The 4479-nt window shown below is 53.2% G+C and overlaps 1 long non-coding RNA gene across 1 annotated transcript; it reads right to left on the bottom strand.

Moving 5' to 3' along the window:
* Positions 1-460: 460 nt before the first annotated feature.
* On the bottom strand, positions 461-3986 carry LOC138743864 (uncharacterized). The gene is made up of 3 exons (XR_011345078.1): positions 3877-3986; positions 2796-3021; positions 461-562 (listed from the first exon to the last, which is right to left on the bottom strand). It is a non-coding gene; the product is annotated as an uncharacterized lncRNA (long non-coding RNA).
* Positions 3987-4479: the final 493 nt, after the last annotated feature.

Below are 4479 nucleotides of genomic sequence, written 5' to 3'. Positions count from 1 at the left end.
TAAGCAGGTTAAATCCTATGGGCATTCTGACAGTATCCTTCCACGCTCTCTCTCTCTCTCTCTCTACCAGTGGATCTAAATCCTTCTGCCCAAATTGTTGCTTGGTCTGGGCTTCTGTCCTTTTGCCTGGATTCTCATCCTCTGCTATTTCAGTCTGAACCTTGCCGTCAGCCCGAGGAATAAAACCGAGGGGATATGGATTGGAATTCTTTCTGGCTAGAGCATCTCAAACACTGCTCTCATCCTCGTGTGTGCACAGCTAGAGACAAGAACAAATCTTGTCCTTAGTCACTGTGAATACCATCTCCAGGATGCTGGCACTTTATTCCTGTGTGTTTTTTTTTGAACCTTGCTTAGTGCTAGTTTTTCCTTTTGATTTGAACATTACAATATATGTGAACGCACTTTCCAAATGGTTTTACAATGTAAACAATATTTTAAAGAAAAATCTGAAGACTTCACCATCTGAGATGCAGATTCTAATCTGTGGCTTCGGCGGGTCCGCGCCAAGGGGTATTTGGATTATTTTAAAGAGAACCGTCTTCCAATGTCTGCAGTGGAACTGGGAGAAAGAGGGTTGGGCTGTCGGTGTCATAGTTAATGACGTCTCATTACAGAACTGAAAGCTTACAGTCTGTGGTGAACTGATATTCTCGTCCCACTGACCAGCACCCCTTCCTGCTCATTCCCATCCATGGGGCCGGGACTCCCTCACCCTCACGGGTCCCCCTCACACTCGCAGTTCTCCGATCCCCTCAACCACACGGATCCCCTAAACCACGCGGGTTCCCACCCCCACCTTCAGCCTCGCAGGTGCCCTCAGCCTTCTGGGTCCACGTCCCGGTCCCCCCCTCCGCCCTCTGGGTCCCCGTACCTCCTCAACCTTCTGGGTCCCCGTCCCCTTCCCCCCTCAGCCTTCTGGGTCCCCACTTCCCCCTCAGCCTTCTGGGTCCCCGTCAGCCTTCTGGGTCCCTGTCCCCTCTCAGCTTTTTGGGTCCCCGTCCCCCCTCACCTTTCTGGGTCCTGATCACCCTCACCCTTCTGGGTCCTGATCACCCTCACCCTTCTGGGTCCTGATCACCCTCACCCTTCTGGGTCCTGATCACCCTCACCCTTCTGGGTCCTGATCACCCTCACCCTTCTGGGTCCAGATCACCCTCACCCTTCTGGGTCCTGATCACCCTCACCCTTCTGGGTCCTGATCACCCTCACCCTTCTGGGTCCTGATCACCCTCACCCTTCTGGGTCCTGATCACCATTACCCTTCTGGGTCCTCATTCCCCTCACCCTTCTGGTTCCACGAGTACCTCAGCCTTGCGTGTCCCTCAACCTTCTGGATACCCGTCCCCCTCAGCCTCGCAGGATCCCCGCCCCCCACAGCCTTACATGTCCCTCACTCCTCTTGCAGATATCCCACACCCCTCTGGCGGGTCCCCCTCACCCTTCTGGGTCCTCGACCCCCCTCACCCTTCTGGGTCCCCGACCCCCTCACCCTTCTGGGTCCCCGACCCCCTCACCCTTCTGGGTCCCCGTCCCTCTCCCCCCTCTGCCTCGCGGGCCCCGAGCCCCCTCTGCCTCGCGGGCCCCGAGCCCCCTCAACCTCGCGGGACGCGACGCCCCTCAGCCTCGCGGGTCCCTGATCCCCCTCAGCCTCGCGGATCCCCCTCCCCCCCCACAGCCTCACGGACCCCGACCCCCCCCCCCCTTCAGCCTCGCGGGTCCCCGACTACCACACACCCTAACGCCACCCCGACCCAAACTCCCTCACGGTACCCCAGCCCCACCTCACAACCATCCCCCTGCCCGTTCCCCTCCGAGCTCCGGCCGCTCCAGACCCAAAGGGCGACCCGTGGAAACTCCGTCCTCCCTGGTCTCGCTCCCAAAATGCCCCGATTCCCGCCCGTGAGGAACCAACACGAACCTCTCTCCCCCTCCCGCTCGCGACCAACTCCTCCAAAGGCCGGAAAGATCAACAACATGGCAGCCACCAGGGGTCGCTCTCGCGAGAGCTTGATCCACCCCTCCTCGGGATCTCCTCTCCACCACCCCGAGCCCCTGGATGGAGCCCCAGGGCTCGAGGTCCAGCCCTTTGGAGCCCCCTCTCTCCTGAGAACCTCGTCCCACTGGGGAAGGGTCCGAGAGCTGCCTCGGGCCTCCAGTCCATCTCCCCTTCAGGCTGCCCATTTCCACACCAGGACCTGCCCCACATTCCCCCCCAAGATTCCAGTCCATCCCACCTCCACCACCTTGGCCCAAAGCTCATTCCACGTTCCCACCCCCCTCTGAGGGAAGAAAATCCCCCTTCAATCTCAATCCATGTCCTCCTCTTTGAATCTCTCCCACTCTCCTTGGAAACAGCCTGTCCCCATGGACACGATCCGTCCCCCCTCACAATTTTCAAATCTTCCTCAATCTTCTACGCTCCAGGGAATAAAGTCCCAGCCTGTCCAACCTTCCCCTGGAACTCAAACCCCGAAAGCCAGACCACCTTCTTGTCACTCTCCTCGACGCGCTGTCTCATTCCTATCCTTCCTCTCCTCCGGCCACCCAAACGGCACACAATGTTCCCAAGTTGGCCTCACCCATGCCTCGTCCAACTTCCTCGTGGCCTCCCACCTCCTGCACTCAATCCTCTCATTTCTGAAGGCCAAAATACCAGAGGCTTTCTTCACTCCCCCCCACCCCCCCATCTCTACAAGGGACTCCACTTTCGGGCAGTTCTGTACCACAGTTCCTCAATCCCTTTGTTTGACAACACTCCTCAATGGTCTGCCATTTAACATTCAAACTCTTACGTTTTAAGAATCAATTGCAGAGATCCATGGATGTGGGAAGTCAGGAGGGTTAGGGACTGGGTGCAGGTCGATGAAACTGGCAGAATGATATTTCACCATGGACGAGAAGGGCCGAAGGGTCCCTTTTCTTTGCTGTGGGGTTTCTAGGGTAGAGTTCACACCATTCTCAGGAAGGAGGATGAGCAGACAGATGTCATGGTCCACGGGTAGGAAAGGTGATGAGATCCTGCCAGGAGAGATGAGGGAGTTAAGTGCACAACCAAGGGGTCTCTCTCTGTCAGTCTGTGTGTGTCTCTATCTCTCTGTGTCTCCCTCTCTCTCTGTCTGTGTCTCTCTGTCTGTGTCTCTGTCTGTCTGTGTCTCTGTCTGTCTGTGTCTCTCTCTCTGTCTGTGTCTCTCTCTCTGTCTGTGTCTCTCTCTCTATCTGTGTCTCTCTTTGTGGCACTCTGTGTCTCTCTGTGTGTGTCTCACTCTCTGTCTCTCTCTCGCTGTCAGTGTCTCTCTCTCTGTCTGTATGTGTCTCTCTGTGTGTCTGTGTCTGTATATCTGTCTCTCTGTGTCTGTGTGTGAGTGTGTCTGTCTGTCTGGGTATGTGTGTGTGTCTCTCTCTGTCTGTGTCTCTGTATCTGTATCTGTGTGTGTGTGTCTCTCTCTGTCTGTTTGTGTGTCTTTCTCTCTCTGTGTCTCTGTGTGTGTCACTGTCTGTGTGTGTCTCTCTTTCTGTCTCTCCCTCTGTGTCTCAATGTGTGACTCTCTCTGTGTCTGTATGTGTGTGTGTCTCTCTCTCTCTGTCTGTGTGTGTGTCTCTCTGTGTCGTGTGTGTGTGTTGTCTCTCTGTGTCGTGTGTGTGTGTGTCTCTCTCTGTCTCTATGTGTGTCTCTCTGTCTCTGTGTATCTCTCTCTCCATCTGTGTGTGTCTCTCTGTCTCTCTCTCGCTGTCAGAGTCTCTCTCTGTCCCTGTGTGTGTCTGTGTGTGTGTGTGTGTGTGTGTGTGTGTGTGTGTGTGTGTGTGTGTCTGTCTGTCTGGGTATGTGTGTCGCTCTCTATCAGTGTCTCTAATATTTGCTTATTCATTACCCACCATTATCCATCCCGACTGGTGGTGCGCGCTTTGTTCCCCAAGGCGTCCGTATTGGCTGTCCATGGACCATCTCTGCCCCAACGCATTCCTCGGTGTCACCTGCATTAAAATCAAGGTGGCATCAGCACCTTTTTGGGCACTTTTAGCCGTATTTCCTCAGTTCTTCTGGCCAGTTTTGTGTTTCGTTCACACATTCCTGCTGCCTGGGGTTCACGGCACTCGTGGAAAATCGCCAGTTCCTGAAACAATTCTTCATTTATCTTATTTGTAACATTTTTACATTTAATTTAACATATGCATTAAAAAACTTAAATTTCTTATTTGAAAATAAGATGAAATTAATGCATAGTGATTTAAAAAGTAACCCCTCCCACAGCTGCCCAATAGAAAACAATAAAGAGAGGAAACATCTAGATAGCATTCATAAAAATTGAGCAAAACTCTCAAATAAATTCTTGCTTTTCTTGGTTTTAGGAGTCAGAAAGTTCGTGTTGGGTGATTACAACTTAATTCCTACAATTGGTAAATACACATCCCAAATCTTCAAAAGAGAAATTCAAATTTGTTCCGTGAATTCAATGTAATTTTTTCAAGTGGGATACA

The sequence above is a fragment of the Narcine bancroftii genome, chromosome 10 (assembly GCF_036971445.1).
Source record: "Narcine bancroftii isolate sNarBan1 chromosome 10, sNarBan1.hap1, whole genome shotgun sequence".
NCBI lineage: Eukaryota > Metazoa > Chordata > Chondrichthyes > Torpediniformes > Narcinidae > Narcine > Narcine bancroftii.
This window is presented reverse-complemented; position numbering and strand designations above follow the sequence as displayed.